The sequence below is a fragment of the Notechis scutatus genome, chromosome 12, assembly GCF_049901735.1.
Source record: "Notechis scutatus isolate UNSWTSFEM ecotype Mainland chromosome 12, rNotScu1.2, whole genome shotgun sequence".
NCBI lineage: Eukaryota > Metazoa > Chordata > Lepidosauria > Squamata > Elapidae > Notechis > Notechis scutatus.
This window is the reverse complement of record NC_142020.1, coordinates 10,144,930-10,154,561: the sequence shown is the minus strand read 5'-3', so window position 1 is coordinate 10,154,561 and position 9,632 is coordinate 10,144,930.

Genomic DNA, 9,632 nt, shown 5'->3' with positions numbered 1-9,632 from the left:
CTTCCCTGCTTTATTTGGCTCGCTTTCTGTATCTCCCTTCTCCATTTTGTATCCGCTACAGATTTTTCCCCTGGCTGTGCTGTAGCGAGAGCTCCCATTTATTCTTAATCCATCACTGGAAGCAGGCAAGCTGCTTTTAATGCTGAGCGGATGGTATGTGACCATTCTGTAGTGTAATTGGTGGATCATTTGGACTCACTGCATGAGAGACAGACTGTGCCAAATGCTGGCGGTGGTGGGTGGTGGGTGGTAACCTCTTTTGGATTGTTTAACGTAAAGTACGATGTCGATGCGAGGGGCTTGCAAAGCAATGCTTCCGAACCATTGCTCTCTGCTTCCTTTACATGTGCTAAAGATAAGTGTTAACATGGACATATGTTATGTCTCTATCGTGACCTGGATTGTCCCCATTACGTATGTCTCAATCTTATCAATTTTAAGAGGCATGGACTTCAATCCTCACAATTCCCAAGCATACTGGTCAGGGAATTCTGGGCATTGAAATCCACATACCATAAAGTGGCCGAGAGTGAGAAATACTGCTGTCCTTCATAATAGAAGCAGCAGCATCTTAAATCGTACTTCTTTCTAGACAAGCAAACAATGATTTGGGAATAAGGAATAAACAGAGGCTGGGAAATCTCAGAATTGTCCACAATTGCTCTTTGCTTTCTTTCCAGGCTGATTGAAGGGCATTTAAAGATTATCAGAGGTTTTCTCACAAGAAAAGAAGTAATGGGTGTGTGGAGACAGGATTTTTTGCAAACATTCCTGATAAGATTTGGATTATTTTAAGAGTAGAGCCCTGTATTTCTTCAATACAGAAAGATAGTTCTCAAAGTGCAGAGATCTGCTCCATTTTTATTACTCCAGTTGGTGTAAGACTGGTATTTCAGTGAAAGATTGACATAACGTAGAAGCGCAGAAGTTAGATAAAAGACCAGATATGTTATTGGCACAATTCATTTTTCTTTTCACTGTTCGTAATTATTTTTCAGGTTTAACACTACTGAATGTCGATTGTTTTTATGCATGGACATATTCCTTCGCTCAGAGTCTTGATGTAGAACACCCAAAGTTGTTTAGATGGGGCCGTTCTATGGGTTCTGTCAAATAAATACATGATTGCAATCATGGGGGAGAACCAAGAATAATTGGCTAAAAGGTCAATGGAAATAGGTTGTTTTGGAACCTATGTCATGCGATGTCCCGGTTTTTCCGAGCAAACTTTTAAACTTGTGAACTTTGCCAACATAAAGCACAATTTAGTTATTGATGTCCCACCTTTATGATTTTTTACAAACAACTCAAGGCAGCAACCATATCCAACACACCTTCCTCCTCCTATTTTCCCCACAACAATAACCCTGTGAGGTGAGTTGGGCTAAGAGAGATTGCTTCAAGGTCAACTTTCATGCCTATAGAGCAGGACCAGGAAATGATGGGATTTTGACTTATAGTTAAAAAATCCTAATATCCGTAGAATCCAAATATCAGGGTTTTCTTTAGTAGAGCTTGAGACTGTGGATTTCTTTTGATACTCAAATGCTCATGATTCCTTAGTCATATCTGTGGAGGTTCTGGGCAAAGAGCTTGACAATGTCTAAGAGATATTCAAGCAAACTATCTTGTTCAATCTTGGAGGTTTACCTCTTTAAAGCAAGCAAACAAACAAATGGATTAAAGCAAGATTTCCTGATCTGCTGTCCTTCAAATGCATGGGAAAATCCAGTGCAGTGTTTCTACAGTTGGTTTTAAAAACCCCGAGGTATGGACGCTAGAGCACTCTGATATGGGGACAAATCTGATGTAATACTAAAACATCTGGAATTGCCATATGTTTCTATTTGCAGCCGTTTAAAAGCATGTTAAAAGATTGAGATAGTTCTCTATTAATATTGCATGGGTCCCTTCTTTCTTCAGTTCCAGTTCATTATTATCACTAGGATTTTATTAATTTTTGTTTTTTTTTACCGGATACTCACTATATTATGGTTCATCGCATGGCCAGCCAGATGTTCATATTAGATTTGGCGTTTTTCTTATTTTGATGGTTGGTTGCACAGTCAAGCCAGATATTTTAGATATTTGGATTTGGCATTTTTGTCCACCTACCGAGTCCTTCCCAAGGACCTGGGATAGGCAGATGTGGCTGTTTGATGGTGTTAAAGATATCGTTGCAAGATGTGAGCTGTTCCAAGTCCAGGTGCCTTTTTTTTGCAATTGACGGGCTGTGATTTTTGCCAACAATTATTATTTTCTCCTTGGTTCATTACATGGGAGTTGTTACATTTGATCAGGGCCGCCAGGTTGCACAATGTTTTTGTTAGAGCAGCATAGCAAACGGTAGAAGGGTCAATGCCAAACCTCTTGCTGGAATCCCAGCACAATTCAGCGGCTGCTGTTGATGCATTGAGTGGGAGGGAAGAGAATGAAGTACTTGGGTGAGAATTTTGTGAAACGAGCTGTGCAGTACTACACATTTTTTTCCTTTTTGCCTGTTGCATTCGTCGGCTCTGATTTCTCAGCAGCAAACAGACCGCACACCTCATCTTTCTAGCTGCTTCCTCATTCTGCTACCCAAAGATTTGGTTTTTCTGAAATCACATGAGCGTTCCTTGAATAAACTCAAATTAGGGCCAGCAGGCTTCCCTCTTTATAAATCCTCCCCTAGGCTATAATTTGGAGGCTTATCCAAATCTTAGTTCTAATCTTGGAGACCTAGTAGACACTTAAATATGAGCCAGCTGTGTGCTGCAGTTACCCAAAAAGCCAACACAGTCCTAGGCTGCATCAACAGAGGGATAGAATCACGTGAAGTGTTAATACTACTTTATAAGGCCTTGGTAAGGCCATATGCAGCGGCTCAGTGGCTAAGACGCTGAGCTTGTCAATCAGAAAGGTCAGCAGTTCAGCGGTTTGAATCCCTAGCGCCGCATAACGGAGTGAGCTCCCATTCCTTGTCCCAGCTTCTGCCAACCTAGCAGTTCGAAAGCACGTAAAAACTGCAAGTAGAAAAATAGGGACCACATTTGGTAGGAAGGTTCTGTGCACCTTCGGTTTTTAGCCATGCCGGCCACATGACCCCGGAGACGTCTTCGGACAGCGCTGGCTCTTCAGCTTTGTAATAGAGATGAGTACCGCCTCCTAGAGCCGGAAATGACTAGCACGGATGTGCGAGGGGAACCCTTTACTTAAGAGTAGACCACACACTTGGAATATTGCATCCCGTTTTGGTTGCCACAATATAAAAAAGATGTTGAAACTCTGGAAAGAGTGCAGAGAAGATGAGGGGGCTGGAGGCTAAAATCTACGAAGAACAGTTGCAGGAACTGGGTATGTCTAGTCTAATGAAAAGAAGGACTAGGGGTAACATGATAGCAATCTTCCAATATTTGAGGGGCTGCCACAAAAAAGAGGGGGTCCATTTGTCTGAAATGCCATAGGATTTCCTACTTGAGCAGGGAGTTGGATTAGGAGACTCCCAAGGTCTCTTCCAGCTTCTGTTCTTCTATTATTCTGGGTCAACTTATGTTTCCAAAGCACCTGAAAGCAAGACAAGAAACAAGGGATGGAAACTAATCAAAGAGAGGAGCAACCTGGAATTAAGGAGAAACTTCCTAACAGGGAAGACAATTAACCAGTGGAACAGCTTGCCACCAGAAGTTGCGGGTGCTCCAGCACTGGAGGTTTTAAAGAAAAGATTGAGCAACCATTTGTCTGGAATGATATGGGGTTGGACTATAAGACCTCCAAGGTTCCTTCCAACTCTGTTAATTCTATCAATTTAAGCCGAAGCTTCCTTTTAAAGCTGTGGAATTACTGAGAGGGAAACCTCCAATGGCCCATTCTGTCATGCATTTGTTCTCCGACTCTCCCGGCTCTGAAGATGTCATCCCACACCTCCAATTTTGCAGCAGCTTGCCTGTTAGATGCCTGAATAGTACAACAGGGAGCTGAATGTGCCTGTGATTGAAGCTTGGATATTTCACACAATACTTTCCCTCTCCATAATCAAATGAGCCAGAATCTTCTTGCTAAAAACTGAGATCGCATATGCGACCATCAAGTGCCCCCCCGCGGGATTAAATGAAGCCTCCCTGTAAAGTACAGGTAGTCCTCATCTTACGACCACCATGCAGCCCTAAAATTTATGTTGCTCAGGTGAGTTTTATTTGTCAAGTGAGTTTTGCCCCGTTTTATGACTTTGCTCGCCACCTTTGTTAAGTGAATCACCGCAGCTGTTAAATTAGCAACGGTGAATCTGGCTTCCCCGTTGCCTTTGCTTGTCCGAAGGTTGCAAAAAGGGAATCACATAACCCTGGGACCCTGCAACCGTCATAAGTACATGCCAGTTGCCAAACTTCTGGATTTTGCGTGATCCTCCTGCGTGATCAGGAGGATGCTGCAATGGTTATAAAGGTGAAAATTGGACATAAGTCACTTTATTATAGGGCCATTGTAATGTTGAACAGTCACTAAGTGAACTGTTGTAAGTTGAGGATTACCTTTAACCAGGGATGGGCTTCAAATTTTTTTAACAAGGGGGTCTCTGACCTAATGACTGGCTGGGTGGGCATGGCTAGGTGGTCATGTGACTGGGTGGGTGTGGCCAACTTGACATCGCTTCTTTGCCCTAATTACCTAAATGTATGTATATATGTATGTATGTATGTATATATATATATGTATGTGTGTGTGTGTATGTATGTGTATGTATGTATGTATATATATATATATATATATATATATATATATATATATATATTTGTTTTCTTAAGTTTTTGCGGGTATTTATATGTATGGTATTCAGCTTTGTTCGGGTATTTTCCCTGTATACAGAAGCCTGATGATGGCAGATGAGATTCTGCCGAAACGTTGCTACAACTTTAAAAGCACAACTATAATGACGTGGGAAAATACCCGAACAAAGCTGAATACCATACATATACATATACATATACATATACATATACATATACATATACATACACACACACACACACACACACACACACACATACATATACATATACATACATACACACACACACACACACACACACATATACATATACATACAGTGAGAACAATCAACCAATGGAACAGAAGTTGCTCTCGGAAGTTGTGGGAGCGCCATCACTTGAGACTTTCCAGAAGAGACTGGACTGCCATTTGTCAGAAATGGTGTAGGTTTCCTGCTTGGGCAGGGGGTTGGACTAGATGACCTACGAGGCGCCTTCCAACTCTGATTATCTGTTATCTTATCAAAACCATCACAAGCTCTGGATGTGGGTTGGGCTGAGAGAAAACAGGACTGGCCCAAAGTCAGTTTTCATGGGTGAGGCTGGACTTGGATCTGGCTGTCTCCAGTCCTTCCTCAACCCCTGAACCTCTACCTCACACTGGACTGGTTGTCCAGGAGCAACCCCGGATGAGTGTCCTTGTTGGAGCTTCTTACCGTGAGGAACAAAACAGCACCAAGGTTTACAGTAGAAACATTGCACAGCACATTCCAATAAAGTTGACCTGGGTGGCACCCAGCTACCAGCCCTCATCCAGGAGACCATCGTGTGGCACAAGGCACGGAGTGTATTCTTCCATCAGGGCTGGATAGAGTTGATAGGGTAAACATGGGACGTGCCCATCAGGGGTGGCCTTCAAAATTGTTAGCAATGGGTTCTCTGCCTGGTTACTGGGTGGGCATGGCTATGGCGGGCGTGGCCTAGTTGGCCTCCTGCATCACGGCAGGGGAGGGGCAGGATTGGAGTGGGATTTGGGGGGGGTCTCTGAACTGCACAGAACCTCTCCCGAACCCCCGCGAGCCCCCGGCAGCCCATCCCTGATACCCATCCATTCACAGCAATGGGTGATAGCTGCAGCTGCAGAAATTCCTGCCTTCTACACTGGATCCTCTCCATACAGTTTTAGTCCTCGACTTATGGCTACAATTGGGACCAGGATTTCCATGGCTAAGCGATCCTCTTTTGCGACTTCCCACCAAGCCAAGCCAGCTAGGGAAGCCGAGATTCGCTTCACAACTGTCTTGATTAACGACGACGGTGGCAAGAAAGATCGTCAAACGGGGCAAATCTTACTGAACAAAATTCAAATCTCGCTTAGCGACATAAACGTTGGACTCCATTGTGGCCGTAATTTAAACCAAGGACTCCCTATATTTCACCAGAGTCTATTCGTATCGAGTCATGTTTATCTGGATTTCTAATTATTATTTTTCTCCCCAGGGCAGAGAGTGATGAGGGCAGAGCAAGCTAAATTAGCAATCCCAGCGAGTTTGGCCTGAGCAAAACCAGTTAGGAATCTCAGTGGGATTAAACAGAGAAAACCAGCTCTTTATCCCACTTGGAACTCCTCTTGCTGTGAATTGGGAGACGATTATAGATAATCAGAGTTGGAAGGGACCTTGTAGGTCATCTAGTCCAACCCCCCATCCAAGTGGGAGACTCTACCATTTCTGACAAATGGCAGTCCAATCTCTTCTTGAAGGTCTCAAGTGATGATGCTCCCACAACTTCTGAGGGCAAGTTGTTCCATTGGTTGATTGTTCTCCCTGTCAGAAAGTTTCTCCTTATTTCCAGGTTGAATCTCTCCTTGTTCAGTTTCCATCCATTATTCCTTGTCTGGCCTTCAGGTGTTTTAGAAAATAGCTTGACCCCCTTCTCCTCTCTGTGGCAGCCCCTCAATTATTGGAAGACTGCTCTCCTGTCTCCCCTGGTCCTTCTCTTCACTAGACTAGCCATACCCAGTTCCTGCAACCGTCCTTCGTATGTTTTAGTCTCCAGTCCCCTAATCATCCTGGTTGCTCTTCTGTGTCTCAACATCTAGAGTCATCTAGAGTCTCAACATCTTTTTTATAATGTGGTGACCAAAACTGGATGCAGTACTCTAGGTGTGGTCTTACTAAGGCTTTATAGAGTGGTATTAGTACCTAACTTGACCTCAATTGGATCCCTCTGTTAATGCAACTTAGGACCTGCTCCTTGGTCTAGAGTCCTAACAAAGATTTTACAACGGGCATGGAAATAATGGAATTCAGCCTCAGCAGGATAGGAGATATATGAATATGTCTCTTTTCCAGACTTTTGCTGTGGATAGCTTTAGCATATTCATGAGCTGTCAGTTGTTGCCATGGTTATTTGCTGAGCTGAATCCAGCAATCACTCTTCCGAATCTCTCAGGGATGAGTTAACCAAGTCTACCTGTTGACTATTTGACCGCTTAAAGGTGGCAAATGCACGTAATAAAAATAAATAAATAAAATCAGGCGCGATTCATTTAAGAACCAACTTGCTTAGCAACAGAAATTCTGCTTCCCGTTGTGGTCGTACGCCGAGGACTATTTGGGTCTTCCTTGGGGGTCAAATTCAAAAGAAGAGGATGGCCTGGGTTAAAACCAAAGTGTTATTATAACGCAGGACTCTCTTGCAGTGGTGGGATTCAGCCAGTTCGCACCAGTTTGGGAGAACTGGTTGTTCACTTTCTGAGCAGTTTGGTGAACTGGTTGTTGGAAGAAACCATTAGGGCAGAGAGCCGTTTGTAATTCTCGCTCTTCTAAATCACGTCACATTTACTTTTTTCCGCACTACGAATGACGCTCGTCCATTCTCAACTCAAAGATTTAATCTCAAAAAACACTAGACATTTCGGGCCACGGATCTCTTGAAAGTCCGTTAGTAGGTGCAGGTTTCTAAGAGGAAACGCTGGTGAAAATTTCAACACAGAATCTTCTTAAGGAAACCCAAAGGCAAAAGTGTATTGCCTTATGTAAGGTTTATGGTTACATTCTTCTGGTTTTCCAAAGGCAAGTGGAAAGCTCCAGAGATTGCTTCCACCAAAGCCTACAGTGTGGAAAGCCATCAAGCCAAGTTTGCCATGCAGGTACGTCCTCGAATTACGACCCCCCCGATTGAACCCCACGTTTCTGTCGCTGAGCAAGACAGTTGTTTAAGTGGGCTTTGCCTCCGTTTTACAACTTTTCTTGCCACAGTTGTTACGCGAATCACTGCAGTGGTTAAATAATACGGCTGTGAGGTGAAAAAGGGAAACCACGTGACTTTGTCGGAAGGCCACAAAAGGGAACCACGTGACTCCAGGACCCTGCAACCGTCATAAATATGAGTCAGTTGCCATGCCCCCGAATTTTGATCATGTGGCCATGGAGATGCTCCAACGGTTGTTAAGTGTGAAAAACGGCCATAAGTCACTTTTTTCCAGGGCCGTTGCAACTTTGAATGGCCACTAAATGAACTGTTGTCAGTCAAGGGCTACTTGTATTCTGCCCTTCCTGCCTGCATTTTTTTTTTTGCAGCATTCAAGGAGAAACTAGTTTCCCTCTAAGATCAGGATTCAATTCAATGGTAGATTTCTTGTTATGATCCTTCTGCTGTCCTCTTCTCACCCCCCAAAAAAATCTGCTTTAAAACTTTGGCAGGTGTGCGTTCCACTTTTCTACTCTGTACGAAACCTTATAATACATTCAGAGTGGAGCTGGCAGGAACCTTGGAGGTCTTCTAGTCCAACCCTTTGCTTAAGCAGAAGACCCTATACTAATTCAGGCAAGTGGCTATCCAGTCTCTTCTTAAAAACCTTCAGTGTTGGAGCACCCACTATTTCTGGTTGCAAGCTGTTCCGTTGGTTAATTGTTCTAACTGTCAGGAAATTTCTCCTTAGTTCTAAGTTGCTTCTCTCCTTGATTAGTTTCCACCCATTGCTTCTTGTCCTGCCCTCAGGTGCTTTGGAGAAGAGCTTGACCCCCTCTTCTTTTGGGGCAACCCCTCAAATACCGGAATACTGCTATCACGTCATCCCTAGTCCTTTTCTCTAGACTGGTCACACCTAGTTCCTGCAACCATTCTTCAATGTGTTTTAATCTCCAGGCCTTTAATCATCTTCGTTGCTCTTCTCTGCAGTTTTTCCAAAGCCTCAACTTCTTTTTCGTAATGTGGTGACCAAATCTGGATGCAGTATTCCAGGCGGAATGCCATAGCAGTGCGAGAGTAGTGTGTGAATATGCCTTGGAAACCGCAAATAGAACTGCAAATTCCTTTCCTGCCAGTGTAAAAAACTGTGCATCATTTTTTCACCTGCCTTCCTCTCCATCAGAGTTAACCCTGTCAAGATCACATGAAGAAGCCTTGGATAGCCAGAAATGACTCACCCTTGGTTACTAATTTCTAGAGGAGACAGATTGAAGTTAATGATTATTCTACTCTAGGCATGCTATTTTGCAGTCCAATGTACCTTCGCCTGGTATAGGTACTCCTCAACTTACGATCACAATCGAGACCAACGTTTCTGTTGTTAAGCGAGACAGCTGTTAAGTGAGTTTTGCTCCATTTTATGACCTTTCTCACCACAGTTGTTGAGTGAATCACTGCAGTTATTAAGCGAGTAACACAGTCGTTAAATGAATCTGGCTTTGGGAGATGACCAGGCTGAGCCTGAAGGAGGGGTCAAATGTGTTATAAGTCACGCCTGCAAGAGATCTTAGTCCAACCTACCTTGAATGCCTTTCTTATCTCCCACTCATTTCCCTTGACCGCTAGTTGCTCAGATTCTTGTAGAGAGCTCAAGCTTGCAATAAATCTTTATCCTCATTTGAATTGTCTGAA